This window comes from Ptiloglossa arizonensis, chromosome 7, assembly GCF_051014685.1.
Source record: "Ptiloglossa arizonensis isolate GNS036 chromosome 7, iyPtiAriz1_principal, whole genome shotgun sequence".
NCBI lineage: Eukaryota > Metazoa > Arthropoda > Insecta > Hymenoptera > Colletidae > Ptiloglossa > Ptiloglossa arizonensis.
In genome coordinates, this window is record NC_135054.1 from 863,041 (window position 1) to 887,191 (window position 24,151).

The following is a 24,151-nucleotide window of genomic DNA, read 5'->3' on the forward strand; positions in this document are numbered from 1 at the left end:
CCGTTCTAGTTATTCGTTTCGCGCATCAGAACTGCGAAAATTTTGAGTTTCTCAAGCGTTTCGTACCTTCAAACTGCCATATCTCGCGAACGGATTGCCCAATCCGCAAAATTTCTGTTGCAACTGAAAGTAGAAACTCACCCGATTACAACGGTACGTGTAGTTTTCTCCTAGGCCGTTCTAGTTATTCGTTTCGAGCATCAGATCTGCGAAAATTTTGAGTTTCTCGAGCGTTTCTTACATCCAAACTGCCATATCTCGCGAACGGATAGACCAATCCGCAAAATTTCTGTTGCATCTGAAAGTAGAAACTCGCCCGATTACAACCGTATGCGTACTTTTCCCCTATGCCGTTCTAGTTATTCGTTTCGAGCATCAGAACTGCGAAAATTCTGAGTTACTCAAGCGCTTCTTACCTCCAAACTGCCATATCTCGCTAACGGATTGACCAATCCGCAAAATTTCTGTTGCATCTGAAAGTAGAAACTCGCCCGATTACAACGGTATGCGTACTTTTCCCCTATGCCGTTCTAGTTACTCGTTTCGAGCATCAGAACTGCGACAATTTTGAGTTTCCCAAGCCTTTCTTACCTCCAAACTGCCATATCTCGCGAACGGATTGACCAATCCGGAAAATTTCTCTTGCATCTGAAAGTAAAAACTCGCCCGATTGCAACGGTATGCGTACTTTTCCCCTGGGCCGCTCTAGTTATTCGTTTCGAGCATCAGAACTGCGAAAATTTTGAGTTTCTCGAGCGTTTCTTACCTCCAAACTGCCATATCTCGCGAACGGATAGACCAGTCCGCAAAATTTCTGTTGCATCTGAAAGTAGAAACTCGCCCGATTACAACCGTATGCGTACTCTTCCCCTATGCTGTTCTAGTTATTCGTTTCGAGCATCAGAACTGCGAAAATTTTGAGTTTCTCAAGCGTTTCTTACCTTCAAACTGCCATATCTCGCGAACGGATTGCCCAATCCGCAAAATTTCTGTTGCATCTGAATGTAGAAACTCACCCGATTGCAACGGTACGTGTAGTTTTCCCCTAGGCCGTTTTAGTTATACGTTTCGAGCATCAGAACTGCGAAAATATTGAATTTCTCAAGCGTTTCTTACCTCCAAACTGCCATATCTCGCGAACGGATAGACCAATCCGCAAAATTTCTGTTGCATCTGAAAGTAGAAACTCGCCCGATTACAACGGTATGCGTACTTTTCCCCTATGCCGTTCTTGTTATTCGTTTCGAGCATCAGAACTGCGAAAATTTTGAGTTTCCCAAGCGTTTCTTACCTCCAAACTGCCATATCTCGCGAACGGATTGACCAATCCGCAAAATTTCTGTTGCATCTGAAAGTAAAAACTCGCCCGATTACAACGGTATGCGTACTTTTCCCCTGGGCCGTTCTAGTTATTCGTTTCGCGCATCAGATCTGCGAAAATTTTGAGTTTCTCGAGCGTTTCTTACCTCCAAACTGCCGTATCTCGCGAACGGATAGACCAATCCGCAAAATTTCTGTTGCATCTGAAAGTAGAAACTCGCCCGATTACAACGGTATGCGTACTTTTCCCCTATGCCGTTCTAGTTACTCGTTTCGAGCATCAGAACTGCGACAATTTTGAGTTTCCCAAGCCTTTCTTACCTCCAAACTGCCATATCTCGCGAACGGATTGACCAATCCGGAAAATTTCTCTTGCATCTGAAAGTAAAAACTCGCCCAGATTGCAACGGTATGCGTACTTTTCCCCTGGGCCGTTCTAGTTATTCGTTTCGAGCATCAGAACTGCGAAAATTTTGAGTTTCTCGAGCGTTTCTTACCTCCAAACTGCCATATCTCGCGAACGGATAGACCAATCCGCAAAATTTCTGTTGCATCTGAAAGCAGAAACTCGCCCGATTACAACCGTATGCGTACTTTTCCCCTATGCCGTTCTACTTATTCGTTTCGAGCATCAGAACTGCGAAAATTTTGAGTTTCTCAAGCGTTTCTTACCTTCAAACTGCCATATCTCGCGAACGGATTGCCCAATCCGCAAAATTTCTGTTGCATCTGAAAGTAGAAACTCACCCGATTACAACGGTACGTGTAGTTTTCCCCTAGGCCGTTTTAGTTATACGTTTCGAGCATCAGAACTGCGAAAATATTGAATTTCTCAAGCGTTTCTTACCTCCAAACTGCCATATCTCGCGAACGGATTGAGCAATCCGCAAAATTTCTGTTGCATCTGAAAGTGGAAACTCGCCCGATTACAACGGCATGCGTACTTTTCCGCTAGGCTGTTCTAATTATTCGTTTCGAGCATTAGAACTGCGAAAATTTTGAGTTTCTCGAGCGTTTCTTACCTCCAAACTGCCATATCTCGCGAACGGATTGACCAATCCGCAAAATTTCTGTTGCATCTGAAAGTAGAAACTCGCCCGTTTACAACGGTATGTGTAGTTTTCCCCTAGGCCGTTCTAGTTATTCGTTTCGAGCATCAGAACTGCGAAAATTTTGAGTTTCTCAAGCGTTTCTTACCTCCAAACTGCCATATCTCGCGAACGGAGTGACCAATCCGCAAAATTTCTGTTGCATCTGAAAGTAGAAACTCGCCCGATTACAACGGTATGCGTTCTTTTCCCCTAGGCCGTTCTAGTTATTGGTTTCGAGCATCAGAACTGCGAAAATTTTGAGTTTCTCGAGCGTTTCTCACCCCCAAACTGCCATATCTCGCGAACGGATTGACCAATCCGCAAGTTTCTGTTGCATCTGAAAGCAGAAACGAGCCCGATTACAACGGTATGCGTACTTTTCCCCTGGGCCGTTCTAGTTATTCGTTTCGAGCTTCAGAACTGCGAAAATTTTGAGTTTCTCGAGCGTCTCTTACCTCCAAACTGCCATATCTCGCGAACGGAGAGACCAATCCGCAAAATTTCTGTTGCGTCTGAAAGTAGAAACTCGCCCGATTACAACGGTATGCGTACTTTTCCCCTATGCCGTTCTAGTTATTCGTTTCGAGCATCAGAACTGCGAAAATTTTGAGTTTCCCAAGCGTTTCTTACCTCCAAACTGCCATATCTCGCGAACGGATTGACCAATCCGCAAAATTTCTGTTGCATCTGAAAGTAAAAACTCGCCCGATTACAACGGTATGCGTACTTTTCCCCGGGGCCGTTCTAGTTATTCGTTTCGAGCGTCAGAACTGCGAAAATTTTGAGTTTCTCGAGCGTTTCTTACCTCCAAACTGCCATATCTCGCGAACGGATAGACCAATCCGCAAAATTTCTGTTGCATCTGAAAGTAGAAACTCGCCCGATTACAACGGTATGCGTTCTTTTCCCCTGGGCCGTTCTAGTTATTCGTTTCGAGCATCAGAACTGCGAAAATTCTGAGTTACTCAAGCGTTTCTTACCTCCAAACTGCCATATCTCGCGAACGGAGTGACCAATCCGCAAAATTTCTGTTGCAACTGAAAGTAGAAACTCACCCGATTACAACGGTACGTGTAGTTTTCCCCTAGGCCGTTTTAGTTATACGTTTCGAGCATCAGAACTGCGAAAATATTGAATTTCTCAAGCGTTTCTTACCTTCAAACTGCCATATCTCGCGAACGGATTGAGCAATCCGCAAAATTTCTGTTGCATCTGAAAGTAAAAACTCGCCCGATTACAACGGTATGCGTACTTTTCTCCTGGGCCGTTCTAGTTATTCGTTTCGAGCATCAGAACTGCGAAAATTTTGAGTTTCTCGAGCGTTTCTTACCTCCAAACTGCCATATCTCGCGAACGGATAGACCAATCCGCAAAATTTCTGTTGCATCTGAAAGTAGAAACTCGCCCGATTACAACGGTATGCGTTCTTTTCCCCTACGCCGTTCTAGTTATTCGTTTCGAGCATCAGAACTGCGAAAATTTTGAGTTTTTCGAGCGTTTCTCACCTCCAAACTGCCATATCTCACGAACGGATTGACCAATCCGCAAGTTTCTGTTGCATCTGAAAGTAGAAACTCGCCCGATTACAACGGTATGCGTACTTTTCATCTGGGCCGTTCTAGTTATTCGTTTCGAGCATCAGAACTGCGAAAATTTTGAGTTTCTCAAGCGTTTCTTACCTCCAAACTGCCATATCTCGCGAACGGAGTGACCAATCCGCAAAATTTCTGTTGCATCTGAAAGTAGAAACTCGCCCGATTACAACGGTATGCGTTCTTTTCCCCTAGGCCGTTCTAGTTATTGGTTTCGAGCATCAGAACTGCGAAAATTTTGAGTTTCTCGAGCGTTTCTCACCTCCAAACTGCCATATCTCGCGAACGGATTGACCAATCCGCAAGTTTCTGTTGCATCTGAAAGTAAAAACTCGCCCGATTACAACGGTATGCGTACTTTTCCCCTGGGCCGTTCTAGTTATTCGTTTCGAGCATCAGAACTGAGAAAATTTTGAGTTTCTCTAGCGTTTCTTACCTCCAAACTGCCATATCTCGCGAACGGATTGACCAATCCGCAAAATTTCTGTTGCATCTGAAAGTAAAAACTCGCCCGATTACAACGGTATGCGTACTTTTCCCCTGGGCCGTTCTAGTTATTCGTTTCGAGCATCAGAACTGAGAAAATTTTGAGTTTCTCTAGCGTTTCTTACCTCCAAACTGCCATATCTCGCGAACGGATTGACCAATCCGCAAAATTTCTGTTGCATCTGAAAGTAAAAACTCGCCCGATTACAACGGTATGCGTACTTTTCCCCTGGGCCGTTCTAGTTATTCGTTTCGCGCATCAGAACTGCGAAAATTTTGAGTTTCTCAAGCGTTTCGTACTTTCAAACTGCCATATCTCGCGAACGGATTGACCAATCCGCAAAATTTCTGTTGCATCTGAAAGTAGAAACTCGCCCGATTACAACGGTATGCGTTCTTTTCCCCTAGGCCGTTCTAGTTATTGGTTTCGAGCATTAGAACTGCGAAAATTTTGAGTTTCTCGAGCGTTTCTTACCTCCAAACTGCCATATCTCGCGAACGGATTGACCAATCCGCAAAATTTCTGTTGCATCTGAAAGTAAAAACTCGCCCGATTACAACGGTATGCGTACTTTTCCCCTGGGCCGTTCTAGTTATTCGTTTCGCGCATCAGATCTGCGAAAATTTTGAGTTTCTCGAGCGTTTCTTACCTCCAAACTGCCGTATCTCGCGAACGGATTGACCAATCCGCAAAATTTCTGTTGCATCTGAAAGTAGAAACTCGCCCGATTACAACCGTATGCGTACTTTTCCCCTATGCCGTTCTAGTTATTCGTTTCGAGCATCAGAACTGCGAAAATTCTGAGTTACTCAAGCGCTTCTTACCTCCAAACTGCCATATCTCGCTAACGGATTGACCAATCCGCAAAATTTCTGTTGCATCTGAAAGTAGAAACTCGCCCGATTACAACGGTATGCGTACTTTTCCCCTATGCCGTTCTAGTTACTCGTTTCGAGCATCAGAACTGCGACAATTTTGAGTTTCCCAAGCCTTTCTTACCTCCAAACTGCCATATCTCGCGAACGGATTGACCAATCCGGAAAATTTCTCTTGCATCTGAAAGTAAAAACTCGCCCGATTGCAACGGTATGCGTACTTTCCCCTGGGCCGTTCTAGTTATTCGTTTCGAGCATCAGAACTGCGAAAATTTTGAGTTTCTCGAGCGTTTCTTACCTCCAAACTGCCATATCTCGCTAACGGATAGACCAATCCGCAAAATTTCTGTTGCATCTGAAAGTAGAAACTCGCCCGATTACAACCGTATGCGTACTTTTCCCCTATGCCGTTCTAGTTATTCGTTTCGAGCATCAGAACTGCGAAAATTTTGAGTTTCTCAAGCGTTTCTTACCTTCAAACTGCCATATCTCGCGAACGGATTGCCCAATCCGCAAAATTTCTGTTGCATCTGAAAGTAGAAACTCACCCGATTACAACGGTACGTGTAGTTTTCCCCTAGGCCGTTTTAGTTATACGTTTCGAGCATCAGAACTGCGAAAATATTGAATTTCTCAAGCGTTTCTTACCTCCAAACTGCCATATCTCGCGAACGGATTGAGCAATCCGCAAAATTTCTGTTGCATCTGAAAGTGGAAACTCGCCCGATTACAACGGCATGCGTACTTTTCCGCTAGGCTGTTCTAATTATTCGTTTCGAGCATCAGAACTGCGAAAATTTTGAGTTTCTCGAGCGTTTCTTACCTCCAAACTGCCATATCTCGCGAACGGATTGACCAATCCGCAAAATTTCTGTTGCATCTGAAAGTAGAAACTCGCCCGTTTACAACGGTATGTGTAGTTTTCCCCTAGGCCGTTCTAGTTATTCGTTTCGAGCATCAGAACTGCGAAAATTTTGAGTTTCTCAAGCGTTTCTTACCTCCAAACTGCCATATCTCGCGAACGGAGTGACCAATCCGCAAAATTTCTGTTGCATCTGAAAGTAGAAACTCGCCCGATTACAACGGTATGCGTTCTTTTCCCCTAGGCCGTTCTAGTTATTGGTTTCGAGCATCAGAACTGCGAAAATTTTGAGTTTCTCGAGCGTTTCTCACCCCCAAACTGCCATATCTCGCGAACGGATTGACCAATCCGCAAGTTTCTGTTGCATCTGAAAGCAGAAACGAGCCCGATTACAACGGTATGCGTACTTTTCCCCTGGGCCGTTCTAGTTATTCGTTTCGAGCATCAGAACTGCGAAAATTTTGAGTTTCTCGAGCGTCTCTTACCTCCAAACTGCCATATCTCGCGAACGGAGAGACCAATCCGCAAAATTTCTGTTGCATCTGAAAGTAAAAACTCGCCCGATTACAACGGTATGCGTACTTTTCCCCGGGGCCGTTCTAGTTATTCGTTTCGAGCGTCAGAACTGCGAAAATTTTGAGTTTCTCGAGCGTTTCTTACCTCCAAACTGCCATATCTCGCGAACGGATAGACCAATCCGCAAAATTTCTGTTGCATCTGAAAGTAGAAACTCGCCCGATTACAACGGTATGCGTTCTTTTCCCCTGGGCCGTTCTAGTTATTCGTTTCGAGCATCAGAACTGCGAAAATTCTGAGTTACTCAAGCGTTTCTTACCTCCAAACTGCCATATCTCGCGAACGGAGTGACCAATCCGCAAAATTTCTGTTGCAACTGAAAGTAGAAACTCACCCGATTACAACGGTACGTGTAGTTTTCCCCTAGGCCGTTTTAGTTATACGTTTCGAGCATCAGAACTGCGAAAATATTGAATTTCTCAAGCGTTTCTTACCTTCAAACTGCCATATCTCGCGAACGGATTGAGCAATCCGCAAAATTTCTGTTGCATCTGAAAGTAAAAACTCGCCCGATTACAACGGTATGCGTACTTTTCCCCTAGGCCGTTCTAGTTATTGGTTTCGAGCATCAGAACTGCGAAAATTTTGAGTTTCTCGAGCGTTTCTCACCTCCAAACTGCCATATCTCGCGAACGGATTGACCAATCCCCAAGTTTCTGTTGCATCTGAAAGTAAAAACTCGCCCGATTACAACGGTATGCGTACTTTTCCCCTGGGCCGTTCTAGTTATTCGTTTCGAGCATCAGAACTGAGAAAATTTTGAGTTTCTCTAGCGTTTCTTACCTCCAAACTGCCATATCTCGCGAACGGATTGACCAATCCGCAAAATTTCTCTTGCATCTGAAAGTAAAAACTCGCCCGATTACAACGGTATGCGTACTTTTCCCCTGGGCCGTTCTAGTTGTTCGTTTCGCGCATCAGAACTGCGAAAATTTTGAGTTTCTCAAGCGTTTCGTACCTTCAAACTGCCATATCTCGCGAACGGATTGCCCAATCCGCAAAATTTCTGTTGCAACTGAAAGTAGAAACTCACCCGATTACAACGGTACGTGTAGTTTTCCCCTAGGCCGTTTTAGTTATACGTTTCGAGCATCAGAACTGCGAAAATATTGAATTTCTCAAGCGTTTCTTACCTTCAAACTGCCATATCTCGCGAACGAATTGAGCAATCCGCAAAATTTCTGTTGCATCTGAAAGTAGAGACTCGCCCGATTACAATGGTATGAGTAGCTTTCTCCTAGGCCGTTCTAGTTATTCGTTTCGAGCATCAGATCTGCGAAAATTTTGAGTTTCTCGAGCGTTTCTTACATCCAAACTGCCATATCTCGCGAACGGATAGACCAATCCGCAAAATTTCTGTTGCATCTGAAAGTAGAAACTCGCCCGATTACAACCGTATGCGTACTTTTCCCCTATACCGTTCTAGTTATTCGTTTCGAGCATCAGAACTGCGAAAATTCTGAGTTACTCAAGCGCTTCTTACCTCCAAACTGCCATATCTCGCTAACGGATTGACCAATCCGCAAAATTTCTGTTGCATCTGAAAGTAGAAACTCGCCCGATTACAACGGTATGCGTACTTTTCCCCTATGCCGTTCTAGTTACTCGTTTCGAGCATCAGAACTGCGACAATTTTGAGTTTCCCAAGCCTTTCTTACCTCCAAACTGCCATATCTCGCGAACGGATTGACCAATCCGGAAAATTTCTCTTGCATCTGAAAGTAAAAACTCGCCCGATTGCAACGGTATGCGTACTTTTCCCCTGGGCCGTTCTAGTTATTCGTTTCGAGCATCAGAACTGCGAAAATTTTGAGTTTCTCGAGCGTTTCTTACCTCCAAACTGCCATATCTCGCGAACGGATAGACCAATCCGCAAAATTTCTGTTGCATCTGAAAGTAGAAACTCGCCCGATTACAACCGTATGCGTACTTTTCCCCTATGCCGTTCTAGTTATTCGTTTCGAGCATCAGAACTGCGAAAATTCTGAGTTACTCAAGCGCTTCTTACCTCCAAACTGCCATATCTCGCTAACGGATTGACCAATCCGCAAAAATTCTGTTGCATCTGAATGTAGAAACTCACCCGATTACAACGGTACGTGTAGTTTTCCCCTAGGCCGTTTTAGTTATACGTTTCGAGCATCAGAACCTCGAAAATATTGAATTTCTCAAGCGTTTCTTACCTCCAAACTGCCATATCTCGCGAACGGATAGACCAATCCGCAAAATTTCTGTTGCATCTGAAAGTAGAAACTCGCCCGATTACAACGGTATGCGTACTTTTCCCCTATGCCGTTCTTGTTATTCGTTTCGACCATCAGAACTGCGAAAATTTTGAGTTTCCCAAGCGTTTCTTACCTCCAAACTGACATATCTCGCGAACGGATTGACCAATCCGCAAAATTTCTGTTGCATCTGAAAGTAAAAACTCGCCCGATTACAACGGTATGCGTACTTTTCCCCTGGGCCGTTCTAGTTATTCGTTTCGCGCATCAGATCTGCGAAAATTTTGAGTTTCTCGAGCGTTTCTTACCTCCAAACTGCCGTATCTCGCGAACGGATAGACCAATCCGCAAAATTTCTGTTGCATCTGAAAGTAGAAACTCGCCCGATTACAACCGTATGCGTACTTTTCCCTTATGCCGTTCTAGTTATTCGTTTCGAGCATCAGAACTGCGAAAATTTTGAGTTTCCCAAGCGTTTCTTACATCCAAACTGCCATATCTCGCGAACGGATATACCAATCCGCAAAATTTCTGTTGCATCTGAAAGTAGAAACTCGCCCGATTACAACGGTATGCGTACTTTTCCCCTAGGCCGTTCTAGTTATTCGTTTCGAGCATCAGAACTGCGAAAATTTTGAGTTTCTCGAGCGTTTCTTACCTCCAAACTGCCATATCTCGCGAACGGATAGACCAATCCGCAAAATTTCTGTTGCATCTGAAAGTAGAAACTCGCCCGATTACAACGGTATGCGTACTTTTCCCCTATGCCGTTCTAGTTACTCGTTTCGAGCATCAGAACTGCGAAAATTTTGAGTTTCCCAAGCGTTTCTTACATCCAAACTGCCATATCTCGCGAACGGATTGCCCAATCCGCAAAATTTCTGTTGCAACTGAAAGTAGAAACTCGCCCGATTACAACCGTATGCGTACTTTTCCCCTATGCCGTTCTAGTTATTCGTTTCGAGCATCAGAACTGCGAAAATTCTGAGTTACTCAAGCGTTTCTTACCTCCAAACTGCCATATCTCGCGAACGGATTGACCAATCCGCAAAATTTCTGTTGCATCTGAAAGGAGAGACTCGCCCGATCACAATGGTATGAGTAGCTTTCTCCTAGGCCGTTCTAGTTATTCGTTTCGAGCATCAGAACTGCGAAAATTTTGAGTTTCTCAAGCGTTTCTTACCTTCAAACTGCCATATCTCGCGAACGGATTGCCCAATCCGCAAAATTTCTGTTGCAACTGAAAGTAGAAACTCGCCCGATTACAACCGTATGCGTACTTTTCCCCTATGCCGTTCTAGTTATTCGTTTCGAGCATCAGAACTGCGAAAATTCTGAGTTACTCAAGCGTTTCTTACCTACAAACTGCCATATCTCGCGAACGGATTGACCAATCCGCAAAATTTCTGTTGCATCTGAAAGTAGAGACTCGCCCGATTACAATGGTATGAGTAGCTTTCTCCTAGGCCGTTCTAGTTATTCGTTTCGAGCATCAGAACTGCGAAAATTTTGAGTTTCTCAAGCGTTTCTTACCTTCAAACTGCCATATCTCGCGAACGGATTGCCCAATCCGCAAAATTTCTGTTGCAACTGAAAGTAGAAACTCACCCGATTACAACGGTACGTGTAGTTTTCCCCTAGGCCGTTTTAGTTATACGTTTCGAGCATCAGAACTGCGAAAATATTGAATTTCTCAAGCGTTTCTTACCTTCAAACTGCCATATCTCGCGAACGGATTGAGCAATCCGCAAAATTTCTGTTGCATCTGAAAGTAGAAACTCGCCCGATTACAACGGCATGCGTACTTTTCCCCTGGGCCGTTCTAGTTATTCGTTTCGAGCATCAGAACTGCGAAAATTTTGAGTTTCTCGAGCGTTTCTTACATCCAAACTGCCATATCTCGCGAACGGATAGACCAATCCGCAAAATTTCTGTTGCATCTGAAAGTAGAAACTCGCCCGATTACAACGGTATGCGTACTTTTCCCCTATGCCGTTCTAGTTACTCGTTTCGAACATCAGAACTGCGAAAATTTTGAGTTTCCCAAGCGTTTCTTACATCCAAACTGCCATATCTCGCGAACGGATTGACCAATCCGCAAAATTTCTGTTGCATCTGAAAGTAAAAACTCGCCCGATTACAACGGTATTCGTACTTTTCCCCTGGGCCGTTCTAGTTATTCGTTTCGAGCATCAGAACTGCGAAAATTTTGAGTTTCTCGAGCGTTTCTTACCTCCAAACTGCCATATCTCGCGAACGGATAGACCAATCCGCAAAATTTCTGCTGCATCTGAAAGTAGAAACTCGCCCGATTACAACGGCATGCGTACTTTTCCCCTGGGCCGTTCTAGTTATTCGTTTCGAGCATCAGAACTGCGAAAATTTTGAGTTTTTCGAGCGTTTCTCACCTCCAAACTGCCATATCTCACGAACGGATTGACCAATCCGCAAGTTTCTGTTGCATCTGAAAGTAGAAACTCGCCCGATTACAACGGTATGCGTACTTTTCATCTGGGCCGTTCTAGTTATTCGTTTCGAGCATCAGAACTGCGAAAATTTTGAGTTTCTCAAGCGTTTCTTACCTCCAAACTGCCATATCTCGCGAACGGAGTGACCAATCCGCAAAATTTCTGTTGCATCTGAAAGTAGAAACTCGCCCGATTACAACGGTATGCGTTCTTTTCCCCTAGGCCGTTCTAGTTATTGGTTTCGAGCATCAGAACTGCGAAAATTTTGAGTTTCTCGAGCGTTTCTCACCTCCAAACTGCCATATCTCGCGAACGGATTGACCAATCCGCAAGTTTCTGTTGCATCTGAAAGTAAAAACTCGCCCGATTACAACGGTATGCGTACTTTTCCCCTGGGCCGTTCTAGTTATTCGTTTCGAGCATCAGAACTGAGAAAATTTTGAGTTTCTCTAGCGTTTCTTACCTCCAAACTGCCATATCTCGCGAACGGATTGACCAATCCGCAAAATTTCTGTTGCATCTGAAAGTAAAAACTCGCCCGATTACAACGGTATGCGTACTTTTCCCCTGGGCCGTTCTAGTTATTCGTTTCGAGCATCAGAACTGAGAAAATTTTGAGTTTCTCTAGCGTTTCTTACCTCCAAACTGCCATATCTCGCGAACGGATTGACCAATCCGCAAAATTTCTGTTGCATCTGAAAGTAAAAACTCGCCCGATTACAACGGTATGCGTACTTTTCCCCTGGGCCGTTCTAGTTATTCGTTTCGCGCATCAGAACTGCGAAAATTTTGAGTTTCTCAAGCGTTTCGTACTTTCAAACTGCCATATCTCGCGAACGGATTGACCAATCCGCAAAATTTCTGTTGCATCTGAAAGTAGAAACTCGCCCGATTACAACGGTATGCGTTCTTTTCCCCTAGGCCGTTCTAGTTATTGGTTTCGAGCATTAGAACTGCGAAAATTTTGAGTTTCTCGAGCGTTTCTTACCTCCAAACTGCCATATCTCGCGAACGGATTGACCAATCCGCAAAATTTCTGTTGCATCTGAAAGTAAAAACTCGCCCGATTACAACGGTATGCGTACTTTTCCCCTGGGCCGTTCTAGTTATTCGTTTCGCGCATCAGATCTGCGAAAATTTTGAGTTTCTCGAGCGTTTCTTACCTCCAAACTGCCGTATCTCGCGAACGGATTGACCAATCCGCAAAATTTCTGTTGCATCTGAAAGTAGAAACTCGCCCGATTACAACCGTATGCGTACTTTTCCCCTATGCCGTTCTAGTTATTCGTTTCGAGCATCAGAACTGCGAAAATTCTGAGTTACTCAAGCGCTTCTTACCTCCAAACTGCCATATCTCGCTAACGGATTGACCAATCCGCAAAATTTCTGTTGCATCTGAAAGTAGAAACTCGCCCGATTACAACGGTATGCGTACTTTTCCCCTATGCCGTTCTAGTTACTCGTTTCGAGCATCAGAACTGCGACAATTTTGAGTTTCCCAAGCCTTTCTTACCTCCAAACTGCCATATCTCGCGAACGGATTGACCAATCCGGAAAATTTCTCTTGCATCTGAAAGTAAAAACTCGCCCGATTGCAACGGTATGCGTACTTTCCCCTGGGCCGTTCTAGTTATTCGTTTCGAGCATCAGAACTGCGAAAATTTTGAGTTTCTCGAGCGTTTCTTACCTCCAAACTGCCATATCTCGCTAACGGATAGACCAATCCGCAAAATTTCTGTTGCATCTGAAAGTAGAAACTCGCCCGATTACAACCGTATGCGTACTTTTCCCCTATGCCGTTCTAGTTATTCGTTTCGAGCATCAGAACTGCGAAAATTTTGAGTTTCTCAAGCGTTTCTTACCTTCAAACTGCCATATCTCGCGAACGGATTGCCCAATCCGCAAAATTTCTGTTGCATCTGAAAGTAGAAACTCACCCGATTACAACGGTACGTGTAGTTTTCCCCTAGGCCGTTTTAGTTATACGTTTCGAGCATCAGAACTGCGAAAATATTGAATTTCTCAAGCGTTTCTTACCTCCAAACTGCCATATCTCGCGAACGGATTGAGCAATCCGCAAAATTTCTGTTGCATCTGAAAGTGGAAACTCGCCCGATTACAACGGCATGCGTACTTTTCCGCTAGGCTGTTCTAATTATTCGTTTCGAGCATCAGAACTGCGAAAATTTTGAGTTTCTCGAGCGTTTCTTACCTCCAAACTGCCATATCTCGCGAACGGATTGACCAATCCGCAAAATTTCTGTTGCATCTGAAAGTAGAAACTCGCCCGTTTACAACGGTATGTGTAGTTTTCCCCTAGGCCGTTCTAGTTATTCGTTTCGAGCATCAGAACTGCGAAAATTTTGAGTTTCTCAAGCGTTTCTTACCTCCAAACTGCCATATCTCGCGAACGGAGTGACCAATCCGCAAAATTTCTGTTGCATCTGAAAGTAGAAACTCGCCCGATTACAACGGTATGCGTTCTTTTCCCCTAGGCCGTTCTAGTTATTGGTTTCGAGCATCAGAACTGCGAAAATTTTGAGTTTCTCGAGCGTTTCTCACCCCCAAACTGCCATATCTCGCGAACGGATTGACCAATCCGCAAGTTTCTGTTGCATCTGAAAGCAGAAACGAGCCCGATTACAACGGTATGCGTACTTTTCCCCTGGGCCGTTCTAGTTATTCGTTTCGAGCATCAGAACTGCGAAAATTTTGAGTTTCTCGAGCGTCTCTTACCTCCAAACTGCCATATCTCGCGAACGGAGAGACCAATCCGCAAAATTTCTGTTGCATCTGAAAGTAAAAACTCGCCCGATTACAACGGTATGCGTACTTTTCCCCGGGGCCGTTCTAGTTATTCGTTTCGAGCGTCAGAACTGCGAAAATTTTGAGTTTCTCGAGCGTTTCTTACCTCCAAACTGCCATATCTCGCGAACGGATAGACCAATCCGCAAAATTTCTGTTGCATCTGAAAGTAGAAACTCGCCCGATTACAACGGTATGCGTTCTTTTCCCCTGGGCCGTTCTAGTTATTCGTTTCGAGCATCAGAACTGCGAAAATTCTGAGTTACTCAAGCGTTTCTTACCTCCAAACTGCCATATCTCGCGAACGGAGTGACCAATCCGCAAAATTTCTGTTGCAACTGAAAGTAGAAACTCACCCGATTACAACGGTACGTGTAGTTTTCCCCTAGGCCGTTTTAGTTATACGTTTCGAGCATCAGAACTGCGAAAATATTGAATTTCTCAAGCGTTTCTTACCTTCAAACTGCCATATCTCGCGAACGGATTGAGCAATCCGCAAAATTTCTGTTGCATCTGAAAGTAAAAACTCGCCCGATTACAACGGTATGCGTACTTTTCTCCTGGGCCGTTCTAGTTATTCGTTTCGAGCATCAGAACTGCGAAAATTTTGAGTTTCTCGAGCGTTTCTTACCTCCAAACTGCCATATCTCGCGAACGGATAGACCAATCCGCAAAATTTCTGTTGCATCTGAAAGTAGAAACTCGCCCGATTACAACGGTATGCGTTCTTTTCCCCTACGCCGTTCTAGTTATTCGTTTCGAGCATCAGAACTGCGAAAATTTTGAGTTTTTCGAGCGTTTCTCACCTCCAAACTGCCATATCTCACGAACGGATTGACCAATCCGCAAGTTTCTGTTGCATCTGAAAGTAGAAACTCGCCCGATTACAACGGTATGCGTACTTTTCATCTGGGCCGTTCTAGTTATTCGTTTCGAGCATCAGAACTGCGAAAATTTTGAGTTTCTCAAGCGTTTCTTACCTCCAAACTGCCATATCTCGCGAACGGAGTGACCAATTCGCAAAATTTCTGTTGCATCTGAAAGTAGAAACTCGCCCGATTACAACGGTATGCGTTCTTTTCCCCTAGGCCGTTCTAGTTATTGGTTTCGAGCATCAGAACTGCGAAAATTTTGAGTTTCTCGAGCGTTTCTCACCTCCAAACTGCCATATCTCGCGAACGGATTGACCAATCCCCAAGTTTCTGTTGCATCTGAAAGTAAAAACTCGCCCGATTACAACGGTATGCGTACTTTTCCCCTGGGCCGTTCTAGTTATTCGTTTCGAGCATCAGAACTGAGAAAATTTTGAGTTTCTCTAGCGTTTCTTACCTCCAAACTGCCATATCTCGCGAACGGATTGACCAATCCGCAAAATTTCTGTTGCATCTGAAAGTAAAAACTCGCCCGATTACAACGGTATGCGTACTTTTCCCCTGGGCCGTTCTAGTTGTTCGTTTCGCGCATCAGAACTGCGAAAATTTTGAGTTTCTCAAGCGTTTCGTACCTTCAAACTGCCATATCTCGCGAACGGATTGCCCAATCCGCAAAATTTCTGTTGCAACTGAAAGTAGAAACTCACCCGATTACAACGGTACGTGTAGTTTTCCCCTAGGCCGTTTTAGTTATACGTTTCGAGCATCAGAACTGCGAAAATATTGAATTTCTCAAGCGTTTCTTACCTTCAAACTGCCATATCTCGCGAACGAATTGAGCAATCCGCAAAATTTCTGTTGCATCTGAAAGTAGAGACTCGCCCGATTACAATGGTATGAGTAGCTTTCTCCTAGGCCGTTCTAGTTATTCGTTTCGAGCATCAGATCTGCGAAAATTTTGAGTTTCTCGAGCGTTTCTTACATCCAAACTGCCATATCTCGCGAACGGATAGACCAATCCGCAAAATTTCTGTTGCATCTGAAAGTAGAAACTCGCCCGATTACAACCGTATGCGTACTTTTCCCCTATACCGTTCTAGTTATTCGTTTCGAGCATCAGAACTGCGAAAATTCTGAGTTACTCAAGCGCTTCTTACCTCCAAACTGCCATATCTCGCTAACGGATTGACCAATCCGCAAAATTTCTGTTGCATCTGAAAGTAGAAACTCGCCCGATTACAACGGTATGCGTACTTTTCCCCTATGCCGTTCTAGTTACTCGTTTCGAGCATCAGAACTGCGACAATTTTGAGTTTCCCAAGCCTTTCTTACCTCCAAACTGCCATATCTCGCGAACGGATTGACCAATCCGGAAAATTTCTCTTGCATCTGAAAGTAAAAACTCGCCCGATTGCAACGGTATGCGTACTTTTCCCCTGGGCCGTTCTAGTTATTCGTTTCGAGCATCAGAACTGCGAAAATTTTGAGTTTCTCGAGCGTTTCTTACCTCCAAACTGCCATATCTCGCGAACGGATAGACCAATCCGCAAAATTTCTGTTGCATCTGAAAGTAGAAACTCGCCCGATTACAACCGTATGCGTACTTTTCCCCTATGCCGTTCTAGTTATTCGTTTCGAGCATCAGAACTGCGAAAATTCTGAGTTACTCAAGCGCTTCTTACCTCCAAACTGCCATATCTCGCTAACGGATTGACCAATCCGCAAAAATTCTGTTGCATCTGAATGTAGAAACTCACCCGATTACAACGGTACGTGTAGTTTTCCCCTAGGCCGTTTTAGTTATACGTTTCGAGCATCAGAACCTCGAAAATATTGAATTTCTCAAGCGTTTCTTACCTCCAAACTGCCATATCTCGCGAACGGATAGACCAATCCGCAAAATTTCTGTTGCATCTGAAAGTAGAAACTCGCCCGATTACAACGGTATGCGTACTTTTCCCCTATGCCGTTCTTGTTATTCGTTTCGACCATCAGAACTGCGAAAATTTTGAGTTTCCCAAGCGTTTCTTACCTCCAAACTGACATATCTCGCGAACGGATTGACCAATCCGCAAAATTTCTGTTGCATCTGAAAGTAAAAACTCGCCCGATTACAACGGTATGCGTACTTTTCCCCTGGGCCGTTCTAGTTATTCGTTTCGCGCATCAGATCTGCGAAAATTTTGAGTTTCTCGAGCGTTTCTTACCTCCAAACTGCCGTATCTCGCGAACGGATAGACCAATCCGCAAAATTTCTGTTGCATCTGAAAGTAGAAACTCGCCCGATTACAACCGTATGCGTACTTTTCCCTTATGCCGTTCTAGTTATTCGTTTCGAGCATCAGAACTGCGAAAATTTTGAGTTTCCCAAGCGTTTCTTACATCCAAACTGCCATATCTCGCGAACGGATATACCAATCCGCAAAATTTCTGTTGCATCTGAAAGTAGAAACTCGCCCGATTACAACGGTATGCGTACTTTTCCCCTAGGCCGTTCTAGTTATTCGTTTCGAGCATCAGAACTGCGAAAATTTTGAGTTTCTCGAGCGTTTCTTACCTCCAAACTGCCATATCTCGCGAACGGATAGACCAATCCGCAAAATTTCTGTTGCATCTGAAAGTAGAAACTCGCCCGATTACAACGGTATGCGTACTTTTCCCCTATGCCGTTCTAGTTACTCGTTTCGAGCATCAGAACTGCGAAAATTTTGAGTTTCCCAAGCGTTTCTTACATCCAAACTGCCATATCTCGCGAACGGATTGACCAATCCGCAAAATTTCTGTTGCATCTGAAAGTAAAAACTCGCCCGATTACAACGGTATTCGTACTTTTCCCCTGGGCCGTTCTAGTTATTCGTTTCGAGCATCAGAACTGCGAAAATTTTGAGTTTCTCGAGCGTTTCTTACCTCCAAACTGCCATATCTCGCGAACGGATAGACCAATCCGCAAAATTTCTGCTGCATCTGAAAGTAGAAACTCGCCCGATTACAACCGTATGCGTACTTTTCCCCTATGCCGTTCTAGTTATTCGTTTCGAGCATCAGAACTGCGAAAATTCTGAGTTACTCAAGCGTTTCTTACCTCCAAACTGCCATATCTCGCGAACGGATTGACCAATCCGCAAAATTTCTGTTGCATCTGAAAGGAGAGACTCGCCCGATCACAATGGTATGAGTAGCTTTCTCCTAGGCCGTTCTAGTTATTCGTTTCGAGCATCAGAACTGCGAAAATTTTGAGTTTCTCAAGCGTTTCTTACCTTCAAACTGCCATATCTCGCGAACGGATTGCCCAATCCGCAAAATTTCTGTTGCAACTGAAAGTAGAAACTCGCCCGATTACAACCGTATGCGTACTTTTCCCCTATGCCGTTCTAGTTATTCGTTTCGAGCATCAGAACTGCGAAAATTCTGAGTTACTCAAGCGTTTCTTACCTACAAACTGCCATATCTCGCGAACGGATTGACCAATCCGCAAAATTTCTGTTGCATCTGAAAGTAGAGACTCGCCCGATTACAATGGTATGAGTAGCTTTCTCCTAGGCCGTTCTAGTTATTCGTTTCGAGCATCAGAACTGCGAAAATTTTGAGTTTCTCAAGCGTTTCTTACCTTCAAACTGCCATATCTCGCGAACGGATTGCCCAATCCGCAAAATTTCTGTTGCAACTGAAAGTAGAAACTCACCCGATTACAACGGTACGTGTAGTTTTCCCCTAGGCCGTTTTAGTTATACGTTTCGAGCATCAGAACTGCGAAAATATTGAATTTCTCAAGCGTTTCTTACCTTCAAACTGCCATATCTCGCGAACGGATTGAGCAATCCGCAAAATTTCTGTTGCATCTGAAAGTAGAAACTCGCCCGATTACAACGGCATGCGTACTTTTCCCCTGGGCCGTTCTAGTTATTCGTTTCGAGCATCAGAACTGCGAAAATTTTGAGTTTCTCGAGCGTTTCTTACATCCAAACTGCCATATCTCGCGAACGGATAGACCAATCCGCAAAATTTCTGTTGCATCTGAAAGTAGAAACTCGCCCGATTACAACGGTATGCGTACTTTTCCCCTATGCCGTTCTAGTTACTCGTTTCGAACATCAGAACTGCGAAAATTTTGAGTTTCCCAAGCGTTTCTTACATCCAAACTGCCATATCTCGCGAACGGATTGACCAATCCGCAAAATTTCTGTTGCATCTGAAAGTAAAAACTCGCCCGATTACAACGGTATTCGTACTTTTCCCCTGGGCCGTTCTAGTTATTCGTTTCGAGCATCAGAACTGCGAAAATTTTGAGTTTCTCGAGCGTTTCTTACCTCCAAACTGCCATATCTCGCGAACGGATAGACCAATCCGCAAAATTTCTGCTGCATCTGAAAGTAGAAACTCGCCCGATTACAACCGTATGCGTACTTTTCCCCTATGCCGTTCTAGTTATTCGTTTCGAGCATCAGAACTGCGAAAATTCTGAGTTACTCAAGCGTTTCTTACCTCCAAACTGCCATATCTCGCGAACGGATTGACCAATCCGCAAAATTTCTGTTGCATCTGAAAGTAGAGACTCGCCCGATCACAATGGTATGAGTAGCTTTCTCCTAGGCCGTTCTAGTTATTCGTTTCGAGCATCAGAACTGCGAAAATTTTGAGTTTCTCAAGCGTTTCTTACCTTCAAACTGCCATATCTCGCGAACGGATTGCCCAATCCGCAAAATTTCTGTTGCAACTGAAAGTAGAAACTCGCCCGATTACAACCGTATGCGTACTTTTCCCCTATGCCGTTCTAGTTATTCGTTTCGAGCATCAGAACTGCGAAAATTCTGAGTTACTCAAGCGTTTCTTACCTACAAACTGCCATATCTCGCGAACGGATTGACCAATCCGCAAAATTTCTGTTGCATCTGAAAGTAGAGACTCGCCCGATTACAATGGTATGAGTAGCTTTCTCCTAGGCCGTTCTAGTTATTCGTTTCGAGCATCAGAACTGCGAAAATTTTGAGTTTCTCAAGCGTTTCTTACCTTGAAACTGCCATATCTCGCGAACGGATTGCCCAATCCGCAAAATTTCTGTTGCAACTGAAAGTAGAAACTCACCCGATTACAACGGTACGTGTAGTTTTCCCCTAGGCCGTTTTAGTTATACGTTTCGAGCATCAGAACTGCGAAAATATTGAATTTCTCAAGCGTTTCTTACCTTCAAACTGCCATATCTCGCGAACGGATTGAGCAATCCGCAAAATTTCTGTTGCATCTGAAAGTAGAAACTCGCCCGATTACAACGGCATGCGTACTTTTCCCCTGGGCCGTTCTAGTTATTCGTTTCGAGCATCAGAACTGCGAAAATTTTGAGTTTCTCGAGCGTTTCTTACATCCAAACTGCCATATCTCGCGAACGGATAGACCAATCCGCAAAATTTCTGTTGCATCTGAAAGTAGAAACTCGCCCGATTACAACGGTATGCGTACTTTTCCCCTATGCCGTTCTAGTTATTCGTTTCGAGCATCAGAACTGCGAAAATTTTGAGTTTCACAAGCGTTTCTTACCTCCAAACTGCCATATCTCGCGAACGGATTGACCAATCCGCAAAATTTCTGTTGCATCTGAAAGTAGAAACTCGCCCGATTACAACGGAATGCGTACTTTTCCCCTATGCCGTTCTAGTTATTCGTTTCGAGCATCAGAACTGCGAAAATTTTGAGTTTCTCGAGCGTTTCTTACCTCCAAACTGCCATATCTCGCGAACGGATTGACCAATCCGCAAAATTTCTGTTGCATCTGAAAGTAGAAACTCGCCCGTTTACAACGGTATGCGTAGTTTTCCCCTAGGCCGTTCTAGTTATTCGTTTCGAGCATCAGAACTGCGAAAATTTTGAGTTTCTCAAGCGTTTCTTACCTCCAAACTGCCATATCTCGCGAACGGAGTGACCAATCCCCAAAATTTCTGTTGCATCTGAAAGTAGAAACTCGCCTGATTACAACGGTATACGTTCTTTTCCCCCACGCCGTTCTAGTTATTCGTTTCGAGCATCAGAACTGCGAAAATTTTGAGTTTGTCGAGCGTTTCTCACCTCCAAACTGCCATATCTCGCGAACGGATTGACCAATCCGCAAGTTTCTGTTGCATCTGAAAGTAGAAACTCGCCCGATTACAACGGTATGCGTACTTTTCCCCTGGGCCGTTCTAGTTATTCGTTTTGAGCATCAGAACTGCGAAAATTTTGAGTTTCTCGAGCGTTTCTTACCTCCAAACTGCCATATCTCGCGAACGGATAGACCAATCCGCAAAATTTCTGTTGCATCTGAAAGTAGAAACTCGCCCGATTACAACCGTATGCGTACTTTTCCCCTATGCCGTTCTAGTTATTCGTTTCGAGCATCAGAACTGCGAAAATTCTGTGTTACTCAAGCGTGTCTTACCTCCAAACTGCCATATCTCGCGAACGGATTGACCAATCCGCAAAATTTCTGTTGCATCTGAAAGTAGAGACTCGCCCGATTGCAAAGGTATGAGTAGTCTTCCCCTAGGCCGTTCTAGTAATTCATTTCGAGCATCAGCACTGCGAAAAATTTGAGTTTCTCGAGCGTTTCTTATCTCCAAACTGCCATATCTCGCGAACGGATTGACCAATCCGCAAGATTTCTGTTGCATCTGAAAGTAGGAACTCACCCGATTACAACGGTCTGCGTACTTTTCCCCTGGGCCGTTCTAGTTATTCGTTTCGAGCATCAGAACTGCGAAAATTTTGAGTTACTCAAGCGTTTCTTTCCACCAAACTGCCATATCTCGCGAACAGATTGACCAATCCGCAAAATTTCTGTTGCATCTGAAAGTAGAAACTCGCCCGATTACAAAGGTATGCGTACTTTTCCCCTGGGCCGTTCTAGTTATTCCTTTCGAGCATCAGAACTGCGAAAATTTTGAGTTACTCAAGCGCTTCTTACCTCCAAACTGCCATATCTCGCGAACAGATTGACCAATCCGCAAAATTTCTGTTGCATCTGAAAGTAGAAACTCGCCCGATTACAAAGGTATGCGTACTTTTCCCCTGGGCCGTTCTAGTTATTCCTTTCGAGCATCAGAACTGCGAAAATTTTGAGTTACTCAAGCGCTTCTTACCTCCAAACTGCCATATCTCGCGAACTGATTGACCAATCCGCAAAATTTCTGTAGCATCTGAAAGTAGAAACTCACCCGATTACAACGGTCTGCGTACTTTTCCCCTGGGCCGTTCTAGTTATTCGTTTCGAGCATCAGAACTGCGAAAATTTTGAGTTTCTCGAGCGTTTCTTACCTCCAAACTGCCATATCTCGCGAACGGATAGACCAATCCGCAAAATTTCTGTTGCATCTGAAAGTAGAAACTCGCCCGATTACAACCGTATGCGTACTTTTTCCCTATGCCGTTCTAGTTATTCGTTTCGAGCATCAGAACTGCGAAAATTTTGAGTTACTCAAGCGTTTCTTTCCACCAAACTGCCATATCTCGCGAACAGATTGACCAATCCGCAAAATTTCTGTTGCATCTGAAAGTAGAAACTCGCCCGATTACAAAGGTATGCGTACTTTTCCCCTGGGCCGTTCTAGTTATTCCTTTCGAGCATCAGAACTGCGAAAATTTTGAGTTACTCAAGCGCTTCTTACCTCCAAACTGCCATATCTCGCGAACAGATTGACCAATCCGCAAAATTTCTGTTGCATCTGAAAGTAGAAACTCGCCCGATTACAAAGGTATGCGTACTTTTCCCCTGGGCCGTTCTAGTTATTCCTTTCGAGCATCAGAACTGCGAAAATTTTGAGTTACTCAAGCGCTTCTTACCTCCAAACTGCCATATCTCGCGAACTGATTGACCAATCCGCAAAATTTCTGTAGCATCTGAAAGTAGAAACTCACCCGATTACAACGGTCTGCGTACTTTTCCCCTGGGCCGTTCTAGTTATTCGTTTCGAGCATCAGAACTGCGAAAATTTTGAGTTTCTCGAGCGTTTCTTACCTCCAAACTGCCATATCTCGCGAACGGATAGACCAATCCGCAAAATTTCTGTTGCATCTGAAAGTAGAAACTCGCCCGATTACAACCGTATGCGTACTTTTTCCCTATGCCGTTCTAGTTATTCGTTTCGAGCATCAGAACTGCGAAAATTTTGAGTTTCTCAAGCGTTTCTTACCTCCAAACTGCCATATCTCGCGAACGGATTGCCCAATCCGCAAAATTTCTGTTGCAACTGAAAGTAGAAACTCACCCGATTACAACGGTACGTGTAGTTTTGCCCTAGGCCGTTTTAGTTATACGTTTCGGGCATCAGAACTGCGAAAATATTGAATTTCTCAAGCGTTTCTTACCTTCAAACTGCCATATCTCGCGAACGGATTGAGCAATCCGCAAAATTTCTGTTGCATCTGAAAGTAGAAACTCGGCCTATTACAACGGCATGCGTACTTTTCCGCTAGGCTGTTCTAATTATTCGTTTCGAGCATTAGAACTGCGAAACTTTTGAGTTTCTCGAGCGTTTCTTGCCTCCAAACTGCCATATCTCGCGAACGGATTGACCAATCCGCAAAATTTCTTTTGCATCTGAAAGTAGAAACTCGCCCGATTACAACGGTATGTGTAGTCTTCCCCTAGGCCGTTCTAGTTATTCGTTTCGAGCATCAGAACTGCGAAAATTTTGAGTTTCTCAAGCGTTTCTTACCTCCAAACTGCCATATCTCGCGAACGGAGTGACCAATCCGCAAAATTTCTGTTGCATCTGAAAGTAGAAACTCGCCCGATTACAACGGTATGCGTTCTTTTCCGCTAGGCCGTTCTAGTTATTGGTTTCGAGCATCAGAACTGCGAAAATTTTGAGTTTCTCGAGCGTTTCTCACCTCCAAACTGCCATATCTCGCGAACGGATTGACCAATCCGCAAGTTTCTGTTGCATCTGAAAGTAGAAACTCGCCCGATTACAACGGTATGCGTACTTTTCCCCTGGGCCGTTCTAGTTATT